This window comes from Patagioenas fasciata, chromosome 1, assembly GCF_037038585.1.
Source record: "Patagioenas fasciata isolate bPatFas1 chromosome 1, bPatFas1.hap1, whole genome shotgun sequence".
In the NCBI taxonomy this organism is placed as follows: domain Eukaryota; kingdom Metazoa; phylum Chordata; class Aves; order Columbiformes; family Columbidae; genus Patagioenas; species Patagioenas fasciata.
In genome coordinates this window covers 123039299-123052969 of record NC_092520.1, presented here as the reverse complement: position 1 = coordinate 123052969, position 13671 = coordinate 123039299, and the positions used below count along the sequence as shown (strand labels likewise).

The following is a 13671-nucleotide window of genomic DNA, read 5'->3' as shown; positions in this document are numbered from 1 at the left end:
CAGGGCGCTAGATTAAATGCAGGTAACAGTTATGAATTGTTAGTTGTAATTTACTGACAGTGGCAGGGGGAAGACAGAGGGCATGGTATGGTTTTCACAGCATGAATTAGAGTTCTCTGCTGAAATGAGGGTGCTTTGTGCTGATTAAATTATAAGAAATGTGCACCTGGGCCACATAAAGACCTGACATTATCTCCCTACAGTTTGACTGATAACATAAAAGATGTACATCATAATTTCTGCATCATCTGGAAGTTTAATACATGTAATTGTGAGCTTCTTTTCTTCTTTGAAATTGCAAACACAGCAAAATTGCAGGCTTGGTGCTACTGATGAGTCATTGTTGGCCTGCTCTATCTGTATTAAAATGGCCATACATAAAGAGAACCATGACATCCCAGTTTACCATCATTAGCTGTTTTCTTTTGAGTTGTTTCCACAGCTGAACGGCTCAGAAGGAGCCTGGGTCAAGTAGCCGGAGAGGAGTTGAATTGGTAGATTTTGATGGAGGTGAGTTTGATATTATGTCAGCCATCTAAAACATACAATGTTTTGTATGATAGCTGAGGGAAAAGGTGCTTACAAAAGTATCAGGTGTACATGTAAAAGCAAAAGATTGAACATTGATAGATAAATGCAGAAAATTGAGCGAATTTAATAGCAGGGTATCATTTTCCTCTATTTGTACCTATGGAAGTTTAGAATACAATAGAGAAGGGCATTTAGGCAATTTTGCTATAATGTCAGCAATATAAAGATATGTTAACATCCACCGAAAGAAAGTCAGCACTTAAAGTGTTGAAGCACTCTATTTTTAATTATTTCTTCCTTAATATTGTTTTCATTACAATTCCAGAAGTCTGGAATGTATGTGTAAGCATGCTATTCTTTTCAGATTATTTAAATCTAAAAAATCATGTTAAATTAAAAAAAAAAAAAAAGTTCAAAGTTGGTGGTGAACAGCACCATTTCACTTATTAAACAGTTGAAAGAAAATATGTTACTGAAATAAAGTATTGTTCCTTTAAAAATAAAATGGGGGAAGCTGAAGAGAAATATCCATACTTACTAGATCAAAGACAGTAGTACTCATCTTTGTGGACATTATAAAAAAGGAATATTGGAGGGAAAAAAGCCTATGAAAGGATAGTCTGCAGTGTATTAGGATATACTTGCACATGAAGGCACTCCTTAGAAAGGGCTTGTTTGGTTCCAATACCCACTTCTGGTATTGCATACCCAGTTCCCCTATCATGTCAGATTTGTGGAAATCACATAGGGAGAAAGGTACTTTATTATTGCTCATTCTTATGAAGATCACATTGTGTTGGTATGCTTTTCACAGAAACAAAACTGAATTGAATATGGTGCTGTTATTCTTGAATTGCAGTTCAGACAAGTGATACCTATCCCTTATTCACCTTGGAAAAAAAGAGTTTTGAAGAGTTACTGGAGACAGTGATAGAGAACAGCTCAGACAAAAGCAAGCTCAAGCCAGAGCTTTCATAACTGCCTACCAAACTGCTCCTCCAGGTTGGATGACAGTAGATGACAACCTTCATTAATATAGACTCAATCTTGATGGACACTCTTCGTTCTTAGAGAGGAGGAACTCTTTCAGTCAAGCTCATATTTTCTCTTCTAGTCTTAAGAAAACACATTTACTGTAAATCAAAGAGCTTTTGTAACTATCACACTGCATCACTGTGATATAAAGCAAGAATTTGATAAGGTAGGTGGAGAACATACACCATAGTTAGTGTAGGGGTTTTGACAAGCTGTTGGGCATTGAAATATTACCTTCTGCCTGGGGATAGATTTGGCACCTCCATTGCAAAAAGTCTCATAGTAGATAGTAGTAAAATGCATAATAACAGGTATACTGTGATATTATCTTGTATGAGAACAAGCAACTGGGGTTATTGGCTTCACAAAAAAAGAGAAAACATACTCAGAATATGTTTCAAATTTTGCTGATCTAATAGTAAAGCCTCTTTAAAAGCTCTGAATAAAACTGAAAGCCATTATTTCCTCCATGAGACTAAGTGAAAATAAGGGAGTATGATGACCTACCTAAGTTAGATTTAAGGCACTAGCAATAGTAGGTCTCTTAGTGTAAGCTGTAGGCATCATTTGTTTGATCACTGACTGATACAAAGGGAGCAGCTCAGTTCAGAGAAAACAGAGGTGTGGGCCATGGAAAACATGGACAAAGACTTTGACTAGTGCAGAAGGACAGAAGTTGCATATTGCATTGGATTATATCAGACCACAGAACCAGATGAGAGAAAACATACTGGTTTGGAGTGTGACTGCCTTTTTTTCTTCTGAACTTGATAGATAAGTGTAATAAAGTACAGTTTCTGAGTCAAAGTTTGCTAAATTTTTGAATTATTTCAGGCAGAGGACACTTTCATCATCTGAAGTAAGGAACCTGGGCTTTGCAAAATATGGTCATGGCGGTTCAACCACTCTAAGCATAAAAAGTCATTGTTCTAAACTCAGAAAAAGGTCTTATTCTTACACAGAACTTATTTCTCTTGTTTTTTAGGCTGGTAGTAAAGGTAAGACAAGCTGGAGAAGCAAAGGAGACAGAATAAAGGACTATATCAAAGCCTGACTTATTTTTCCACAAGCTGGAACTTTCCCAAATATATGAGGGATCACGGATGGTATCAGTGACTTGATTTCACAGAGCTTGCTAGGATTCAGTCCTTCTGTGCCAGAAATCTGCCACAAGAGTGAGCATGCCTACACTGTCATTTGAAAAAATAAACATTTTCAGTCTTCCCCAACAGTGACACCAGTCTGGATAAAAACATTAGACTCAAGCTAGTGCTTTAACGACTGTATTTTTTTTCTGGTTATTAATCAGAAAAAATAAGCCAAAGGAACATATGTACACATACAGTGCCAGAAGAAGGCTCTTGGAACTGGGCTGATCATAGGAAGAAATCATGCACTGGACACAAAGACCATTGAGCCATAAATGAGGAAAATAGAAGGACACAACTGCTTATTTATTAAGTAATGCTCTGACACCCTTACTTGCGGTGCATAGTATGCCACTACCATCCCACTGGGACTATTACCAGAGCAAGTTACTTCTCAACATGAATTAATGTGGAAAAGTCTGGGTCTAAGCTTTTAAGTGTGGGGATTTTAATGTTTTAATGTGTTTTAAATTGTTTTTATTATTATGCATGGCTACATTATGGGGCAATTCTGCACATATGAAGCTGAGCTGAGCTCTCTGTTGAAAGGTCAAGGCTTGTAAGTGTTACTATTTAGGGACACAGGCACAGAATGAGTTATGCTTCCTTAGACAAGGAAAAGAGACCTAGCTGTTGTTTAACATTACATGAAATTACTTCTGCTTCTCCATGGCAGAGTTTAAAAATGTCATAAAACAGATGCCCTGATTCTTAAGCTGCCTTCTGCCCTACCCAATGGGTGCAGAATCACCAAAAAAAAAGAGGCAGGTATATATTAGGTTTTTTCAATTTTCAAAAGAAAGTTTATCTATCACAAAGGTTTTGTCAGTCTCGCAAGAAGAGAGGCTAACACGAGACTTCTCTATCAAAATCCAGTTCAATGAATCAAATGTCAGTGTGGACGAGGATGTGATGAGAGTGCAGAAGATACAGAGAAGGCAGGAGGTGATATACAAAAGCTGAAAAGTCTATTTTGTAAGGTCAGGGAGGTGACAGTTTGGACCACTGAATCAGAAAGGTCTTTTCCAGTTGCAATTCTGAGCACGGAGAAGGATACGCTCTTTTAAAGAAAAAAAAAAAAAGCATTGCGCTATTACATGGTACAGCTGGTATGCAACTGTAACTGAAAAGGAGAACAGAATTTCACTGCTGCTAGCACTAACCTTTCCTTACAATATCAAAAATCGGTATGAACATTTGGAACTTAGGCTATGTTTCCTCTGATGGCCATGAACAGTCTGGTTAGACAAATGGCCAGTTCATATTACTCTACATGTTATATTTGGTACAGACTGACATCTTCACCTTGCACCACTTTCAAGAAGATCAGCTGCTAACGAAGTGAAGAATAAACATATTAAAAGGTAATAGTGAAGAAACATATTAGATAATAACAATGAATTGCTTCCTTTCAAGTCACAACTTAACCTAGTAGGTCGAGACTTCACCCTTCAGACAAACACCCCGATCTGAATTCCTGTTATTAAGGTGATAGAGACTATGATAATTTACAGAGGTGAATGCCAAGGTTAAACCCCTGACAGCTCTAGATTGCTTTGTCTAAATTAATAACAAGTTGGAAGAAAATGGCATCCAGTCCAGTTGTACAGCCTCACACTTAACTTTTCCATTAGTGTCACTGACCTCCCAGGGGTCTCTTCTCATACTTCATATGTTTATGGACAAGACATAAATGACTCTATATGCTTCAACTGGGCTCAGTGAGCATCTCTCTTTCTCCCGCTCTGATATCCATCAAAATTATTCCCTGTGATTACACTACAGTCATGTCACAAATACAGTCATACCTTGAAAAGCTAAATAAAAGGCCTAGCAACAAATCCTGGAAACCTTATTCATGCAAGCAGGCTCGGTGTGAGACAGAGGAACTGCAGTTGACGAGGCTACTGCACCTGCATGTGTAAGTGGCACAAGTGCCTCTTGCAGACAGATCCCCACCGGTTTCCACTTAGCTTTTCCTTTTTGCTGCTCAGCACGCAGTTATTTTATGAGAAATAGGGGGTGTGCATGGCGAAGTCATATAGGGAGTGTGTGAAATAATAAAGCTCTTACCTGCACTTTAGTCACAGAGAGACATTGCTCCTGTCGTGGAGTTCTAGATTTGGTGCCAAGCTCTGCCTCAGGGATTCTTGCTTAAACTGGGATGGGGTCACCAGGCTGCTGGCACACAAGTAACACTGGAATACAAATCAACATCACATCTGAGAACACCTGCTAATGTTACGGTTGGATTTACTTTGCTGCTGTGACTTTAAAGATCAAAGAAGCAACAAGAGATGTTTTTAAATGGATGCTTCCAGATTATATCAAAATGTCCATGCTAGCGTTGTCCTTAGGTTCTTAAAATTTGCAGTAAAGAGTTTCATTCAGGAAGGCAACTGGGGAAACCGTATTTTTCAAGTACATGTGTTTGCTGCCCATGAAAACTAAGTAATTGAGTGACAAGTCAGAACCAGAAATTCAGGAGAAACTGAGCTCGGCTGCTCCGAATCACAGTTCTGTTGAGGGACAACAAACACTCTTCAAAATCCCATCTGAACATCTTCATCAGCTTGTCTGCAGCATTGACAGTTAACTGCATTATGTTGCTTGATGTGTTTGTGATGTGGACAAACATGCATTAAAAAGTAAAACATGCCTATCGAAACTAATGTTCAGAGTGACCTATGCCTGGATTAAACTGAGGTCTCCAAAGGTGAAAGGAGAGTGTACCAATCAGCTACACCTTCTAACTGCTCTGTCAGCCATAGAACATATATTGAATAAAATTAAGTGCTAAATCAACTTAGCTATACAGACAAAATAATTATATACTGTATATTGATTTGCATTTTCATTGAAAGGGAGGAAAAACACAATCAAGCTCTTTTGGTGCCGAACTTCAGTATCCTGGTCTCATATAGGCTATAGCTTGGAATTTTATTTATACTAAAATAAAACCTCACAGCTTATAAATATTAGGATTTCTTCTTCCTACCAAGGGAAAAAAAAATCAGCATATCAAATATGCATTCAGATGGATATATGCAATAGATTATGAAATGATCCTTTCTGGACACTTATTCCAGATTTCAGAGTCCCTATTCATTTTAAATTATGGTGCAAGTAAGAGACTTCAACTAAATTGAAATAAAAGGCAATGTCCTCCATGTCATCCATTTAAAATTAAAAGCACACACATTAATATGTGCACTGTCAAAATACCTGTCTGCACTGAAGGAGACAGAAAAAGCCTCAAAGGAAAAACTTTGTTGAATGTCTTAACTAAGAGTTAAAATAGTTTTAAAGCAATCAAAAACAATCACTGAAGAGACACTGAAATTTAGTATTATTAAAATTATGTTTAATAATAAAAAGAAAAGCTCCAGAAAAAAAAATTACAAAACATTGATTTGTAAGATATATAATGTTCTGTTTTCTACTATAATGTTGTTGGTTTTTTTTTTTTTTTGCTAATAGCATTATGCAAATAGTCTAGCTGATTTATTGAAAAATAAACAGTAAAATGCCAGAAACAGGTAAACTCTCAGAATCAAAGTCACAAAACTTCTGTCATACTCCATGTGATGTTTAAAGACAGCAACAAATACTACAAGATATTATGGAAAAATCTCCTCTTGCCCAAAGGTGTCAGAAACAAACAAAAACCAACCAAACAACAACAAAAATGAAAAACAAAACACCTCCCTCACAGAACATCCAGTGTAGGAGCAAAAATCAGTGTGAGTTTTCAAAGAGTAAGCCTTAAGAATGATTCCTTACCCATTTAAATAACTTTGTGTGAGTCAGTAAGAAAACTCAAATGCATAAGAGATACAGTGATTTATCTCTGCTAGTTATCACAGGTATATGGCTACCTAGAAAGTGGAACTGGAAACTGACCAACTAAAATAAAGAAATATAATTATGTACAAGCAGGTGCTGTTAGGTAATATTATATAAAATATATGGAGAAAATAACGTGACACACATTACGTAACAATGTTCTGAATATTAACACATATTGAAAAAGTCTCAAATCTGATTTGTATAAGCTCCGTCAGGAGCATTGTACTAAATGTGTTATGTCTGGGGATTAAGCACAGAATGTCTTTCCATTTCTTTCGTCCTGTTTCACTGTTTTATTGTATTTTTTCCCTTCATTTTCCCCTGTATGGTAGGTCTCACGCTGGACTTGCTAGTGAAGGGAATCATTATTCCACAGCTGTCAAGAAGAACTATCTTTGTGAATAATAAACCTTTTGTTGAAAAAATAAAAACCTATAGTCAAATTGCAGTTCCTAAGGTTTTGTTTTATTTTTTTGCGATTTGGGATAATACTTTGGTTAGACACAGTTTTGCTCAGTGTGTTGCTGATTCGTTGCTCATGTATTAATTCTGCAGAAGCTATACACATACCCTGAAGTCTAGAAACACACTTAAGCCTCTGACTTTGACTCAAATGAAGCATGTTTTTGGATGAATACCATATAAAATAGGTTATCATTTTGAATACTCACAATTATGGACTCAAAACTCACGTCCCACTTTTGTCCCAAAGAATTAGCATAGCATTTATTGCTCCAGTGAATATTCCTTTTATATTCTGCAGAATATTCATGGAAATTAAGTGGATAATAGGTACAATCGGCTTAATTAAAATTCAAATGAATTTTGGCAGTATTCCTCATACATCATTAAAAACCAAAACAGCTATTCCATGAGAAACTGAAGTATAAACAAACAAAAAAAAATGCCCTGTGACTCCCGCTCCCCATGATCTGCCATTGAAACAGTCCTCTCCTGTCTCCTGTGCCCACCACAATCCCCTCTCCCATCCTCCCTGAGGAAGGCTCCTGTTCCCATCCTCTCTCTTCCTCCTATCCCTAGGTGCAAGGAGGAAGATGCCCTGATGAGAGATGGAGGTGCCCACTGAGTGGTGACACACTCCATGAAACAGTATCTATTTCCAGGAACCGCATCCCTTTGGGACTCGTTGCTCCAGAGAGATTTGGTTGATGTTGGTCAGCATCTTCATCAGCTTTTGGGAGGTGGAAAAAGGGTGGAGGCTGACAGGTGACTGCATAAAACAAGCTAGTACCAGAACCACAACCCACTCCTCTGTTGTTCGTTTCTTTCTCATCTATCAGATGCATGTCATGTACAACAGTTAAGTGCCTTATAATGGGATTTCGCAAAAGGAAAACAAACAAACTTTTAAAACAAGTGTGGGTCCTTTCACTAGGTACTCTCCCACACACTGAAGCTCTGAATAGAAATGAACACAGGATCTGGGCAGCAACAGAGAGCACAGGGAGCTACTACCAACACCAGCAGCAAAGGAGGTGCCCATGGGGACCCAGGGAGATGCAACATGAGTCCAGTGGCCCAAGGTACATATGTGGGGCAACATCTGATACCCAACACCTCACTTAGAATTTTAGAGAGTGGGGTTGGGGAGGATGGACCATGGAAGACTGGTTCTGATTGTTATAATGCAGTTTTTTTCAAGATCAGGCATATACCTGAGGCTCCATTTACATTTGCTCATCATTTCCTTGGTGTATCTCCCTATTAAAGATTTTGTTTCTGCTCTTGAAAGAGTCCAGCTTTTATTGAGTACAAGTACACTTAATACTCCTGAGAAAGTAATGCTCTCATTGGAACCACTTTGATATGACATCTTTTGCATGAAGCCCTAAGGACATTGTAGTCAAGTTTGCTAATGGAAGAAAAAAAAAAAAATAAAAGACATGTGGGCTTTCCAAAGAGCATTTTGGGTATGCAAATTTAAGGCATAAAACCTCTTACAGAGACAGCCTCAGAAAGATGACTTAAGCCAATCTTATTTAGACTAGTCTTTATCCCAGACAGTCATTCTTAGAAAAAGTGAATTGGAACAAAAAAGTCCAAATCACTATCTTTAGTAACCCAGAGGTCAGGAGAACTCAGTCCAGTGTTCTGAGCTGACTATCTTTGCTATTTTCAAGAAGAGTGTTTGGATTTTGAGAATTCATAAATTGTGTACAAAAAATATGGAGGTTTGGTTTGAATCCTTCTGGAAAAAGGTTTCATACACTAGTTACAGGGAAAAATGTAAACTTCTCAGTGAATACAACAATAACCAAAGAGATAACAGCTAATCCTCCCTGACACATGCAGATATAAAATTGTAAAGGAGCTCTATGATAAAAGACAAAAAAAATATGTCATTACAGAACCATACTTTCCCGTATCAAAAAAAGAAATCTACAAAGAAAAAACAACTGCTCCCCCAAAAAAAATTAATATATTTAAATTCAAATATAGTCTTTAACTGGACCTGAACATATAGCTAAGAAAGTAATGAGTAAAATATATTTACCACTTCCCAGAAAAAAACAGTATTTAAAAATATAAAACCCAATTCACTGAATACACAAGAGTGAAATATGAGTTTCACCCTGTTGAGCTCCTCCTGGCAAATAAAAGGCAAATATTGCAAACAACAGGAAAATACTTCTGTAACTTTTATAAAGGTAAGAGCATAGCACTTACCACACAAATGTACACTGTGGAAAATACACAATTTTAAGGTGTCCACATTCTACATTTTAGACCCTTTATAACAGTATGAGCTGACAGGTAGGTGCATACACGTCTATGTAAAATCACAATGATTTAGCAGAGTAGTCTCCCATTTATGTTTAAAAGGACTAGAACTGTTATAGTTGGCACAAATGCCTGAGTATTATGTTACTTCATACTTGAGTCAGATGTAGCTCTCCAAGAAGAGTAGAGATTGGGCTTTGGGAACAGAACAGCATTTTCAAAATGAGATGCTCAGACTTCAGCATCAAAAGTCACATCTGGATTAATGGGATGTGAAAGAACTCACTGCATCTGTATCTTTTGCTTCACTATCTACATAGGAACAACTTTTAAAATTGATATTTCAACAATTCATTGCTTTGCTGTAGGGCTAGTACTATGGAAATTGTGTTCAGTGGGTTTTTACTATAACATAAGACAAGAAAAACAGAGTTTCCTTTTAGTCTACTTCTGCATTCGCTTTTACCTACACACTTAGAAAGGAAGAATAAGATTTCTATTGAGAAACAGATGAAATCACAGTAAAACACAGGAAGGTGAAACCACCTCTAGGAGAGGGCTGTGCCCCTCGACATTCCAGTCCTGAGGAAAGCCACCATAATGGGCAGTGCAGCCTGGTACCACCAAGCAGCCTGCAGGAATCATATGCAAGAGCAGTGCTTAACATCAGAGTGATGACTGAAGTCCCCAGTATGGCAATCAAGATTCACAAGGACTTGAGACTCTGCTGAGACCACATACAAGCCCATTGTCCCTCAAGTTTGTCCCTCTTGGAATACAAAAATCCATTCCCCAAAAAAGTCAGGTTTTGAGCAGGTGGAGTTTTCTGATCTCTTCTGGTTCTTGAGATTGTTTTATGCCCACTGCCACAAAGAAAACATTTAGTCTCAGCCCATCTTATCTGGACAATAATGTGGTAATAGGAGGACGCTTGCTGATAACACCCAGTCAAACAAACGGTCATGAGAAAGTTAATCTTGTCCCCTCTTTTCTGCCCTCAGGGAGCCATTTGCAGAACAGGGTTGGTTTGAGTTGAACACTGCAGCTGATATTCCGTGTTTTCTACAAAACCATACAGATGATAACACTTTAGTTTTACTACTGTTTTGCAAGCTTCTCATGACACAAACACAAAAATTGAAGACACCTATCTATATAGCCAATATTCACAGAATCATAGAACAGTTTGGGTTGGAAGGGACCTTCAAAGCTCATCTAGGCCAACCCTCCCATGATGAGCAGGAACAACTTCAACTGGATCAGTTGCTCAGAGCCCTGTCCAGCCTGACCTGGAATGTCTCCAGGGATGGGGCATCTACCACCTCTCTGGGCAAACTGTGCCACTATTTTACCACCCTCATTTTGAAGAATTTCTTCCTTGTGTCTAGCCTTGATCTCCCCTGCTTTAGTTTAAAGCCATTACACCTTGTCCTACTGCTACAGGCCCTGCTAAAAAGTCTGTCACCATATTTTTAAGAGGCCCCTTTTAAGTACTGAAAGGCTGCAATAAGGTCTCTCCTGGAGCCTTCTCCAGGCTGAACAACCCCAACTCTCTCAGCCTGTTCTTACAACAGAGGCATTCCAGTCCTCTGATCATTTTTGTGGCCTCCTCTGGACCCTCTCCAACAGGTCTATGTCTTTCCTGTACTGAGGGCTCCAGAGCTGGATGCAGTTCTCCAGGTGGGGTCTCATTAATACGTGACACTGAGAAGCAGACCACAGTATGTGTCTGTTTATCTTCAAATAATATGAATATGCAGATCTCTATCAACATATTCACTCCAGCAGAACAAAGAGCAGAAATGTAAAAGATTGTAAGTGGCAACATAAGTGGTGGTGAGAAGCCAAGCAAGTGCTTTGCAATTTAAATGTTTTCCTACTTCTGCTACTTAAAAACTGCTACTATCTTCAGAAACCACTTTCTACCAGAACAGCAAAACTAACTTTTCATGTTAGCAGTTTTCCTATACCAAGTGACTTGAAAGCCCTGCCACCATAAATAGACTGGACCAAACAATGGGAAGTGGTACATTGGATTACCTGTATAAGGGAGAGGAAAATTATGCAATACCTTATCCTGGCCCAAATCATATCAGCTTGGAAACAGATGGAAACCTTTTCACCCAGTTACACACACTACTTGCAGAATACTGAAAGTCACTTTCCATCTTGCCCAGAGCAATGGGACCACACAGGCTGGGGATACCCGTGTGTTTCTGGGTATAGAGCAGCAGGGAGCAGGGAGCTGCTTTCCTAAACTAGCTCTGTGCCACCAGAATGTTCTCCACAGACAAGTCATCTCTATCTGTCCAACCATTCATAACCTTGGTGTACACAGATTAGTTACTTCTCCCTGCATGCTTATTTCTCTTTAAAATATGAAAGATTAGGAGAATATCTCACACAACAATGCAGTTTTTACAAAGCAACTTAATGAAGGCAAATCCACAGCTTGGCACTAGTAGCCATGAAAGGCTGTCAGAGACCTATCTGAAATGTCAGTACATTATTTCAAATGTTCTTACTCAGAGCCACTTGAAGCATCCAAAGGCAGTAAAATCAAAGGAATAGCTATTCCTTGTTCAGAAAAAAAAAAAAAAAAAAAAAGGCAATTAAGTCTCCCTCTAGAAGTAGCATATTCACATTAAAAGGGTATACTTCAAAGAGAGGTGAAAAGAGAGACTCTGTGTTTCAGATAAGTTGATTGAAGAACCCAGGACAGAGCAATATGTCTGTCATGCAGGAAATCCAGCTTCTGAAGAGTTAAAAACTGGAAAAGAGCTAAAAGCCAAAACAATTCTCTAAGCACAGTGCCCACCTGAGAGAAGAGCACCCAAAAAATGCAATAGTGGCACAGGCACTCTTATCTTCCTCTTCTGTGTGATTACCTAACAGAGCATTTGCTCTTGATCTCATCAAAATACTAACTGTGGAAAGGAAGGACAGCCCAGCCAGAAGGTGCAGCTGATGTCAGCCTAGAAGCTAGGAAACAGATTACAAGTAAATAAAATTCAGCAGTACTTGGGGAGAGAGATTTCTTCAGACTTCTCTCATGGCCCCAGGCAGAAACCAAAGATCTGTATGGCATTCAGATCATAGAACAGAATCGTAGAGTCATTTTGGTGTGAAAAGATCCTCAAGATTGTCAAGTCCAACCATTACCGCAACACCCTAAACCATGTCCCCAAGGACCTCATTTATTCATCTTCTAAATATCTCCAGGGATGGTGATTCAGCTACTTCCCTGGGCAGCCTGTACAACGTTTTACAATCCTTTCCATGAAGAAATTTTTCCTAATATCCAATGTAAACCTCTCCTGGTGCAACTTGAGGCCATTTCCTCTCGTTCTAACACTTGTTACTTGGCGTAAGAGACCAACACCCTCCATGCTACAGCCTTCTTTCAGGTAGTTGCAGAGAGTGATGAGGTCTTCCCTCAGCTTCCTTTTCTCCAGGCTAAACAGCTCCTGTTCCCTCAGCCGCTCCTCATCAGACTTGTGCTCCAGACCCCTCACCAGCTCTGTTGTCCTTCTCTGAACTCATTCCAGAACCTCATTTCTGCACTACTATGGTTGTATCATAATTACTGATAGAACCCATGGGTTGGCATGGGAAGAGCTCTGCATTTCTGAAGAGATTCACCTAATGCTACAATCCATTCCTTTCTTCTATGAAACCTCACTCTGACAGACATTTTTGTGTTTTATTTTCCCTGACAAGCCAGTCAGGAGCATAGTAAGGATATATGTGCTGGATCTCCTTTGGCAACATCCCCTTTCTCTCTTTGTAAGCACCCAGGGCTGTTGTGATGTCAGATTTACATAGATGAGGAAAAGCAAACTTGGGCGCTTCAGCTGGATTGGACAGCTTAATTTTAAAGGGTTTTCTAGCTCCAGATTTTCTTCTAATGAACAGGAAAGCCCATGGGTAAACTAAAAATCATACACATTACATATCCAGAAAAATCAAACAAAAATTTCCCTTTGGCTTATTTTTCACTGATACTTCCAGAAAGTCTGGTTCCACTGAAATTCACAAGTCCAGTGGTCAGCTGCTCTATGAGTCTTCTGTGGATATTTGGAAAAGGATGAGAAAATGTGCGTAGGGAAACCAAATGCCATTCAAAAGTCTATTTCTCATAAGACTATTCTATTAGTTTATATTGCCTGACATTTTTATCTGTGCATGGAATCACGTCTGGCTTTCACATGAGATTAGTGAGATTGTGTACTTCTGCATCATATAGCACCATCTACGATGCTGCATAGGTATTTTTATATTGAAATAATATTGAATGAACAAGAAAACCTCCATTTGAGCTAAATTGCACGATTAGTTATTGTTAAAAAAAAAAAAAAAAAAAAAA

The 13671-nt window shown here is 38.5% G+C and overlaps 1 long non-coding RNA gene across 1 annotated transcript in view; it reads right to left on the bottom strand.

Moving 5' to 3' along the window:
- The window catches only part of LOC139828926 (uncharacterized), a 57805-nt gene that overhangs the window by 15321 nt on the left and 28813 nt on the right, over nucleotides 1-13671 (bottom strand). The window contains exon 2 of the long non-coding RNA XR_011741006.1: nucleotides 4788-4912. This is a non-coding gene — a long non-coding RNA (uncharacterized lncRNA). The remainder of the gene's footprint in view (nucleotides 1-4787; nucleotides 4913-13671) is intronic.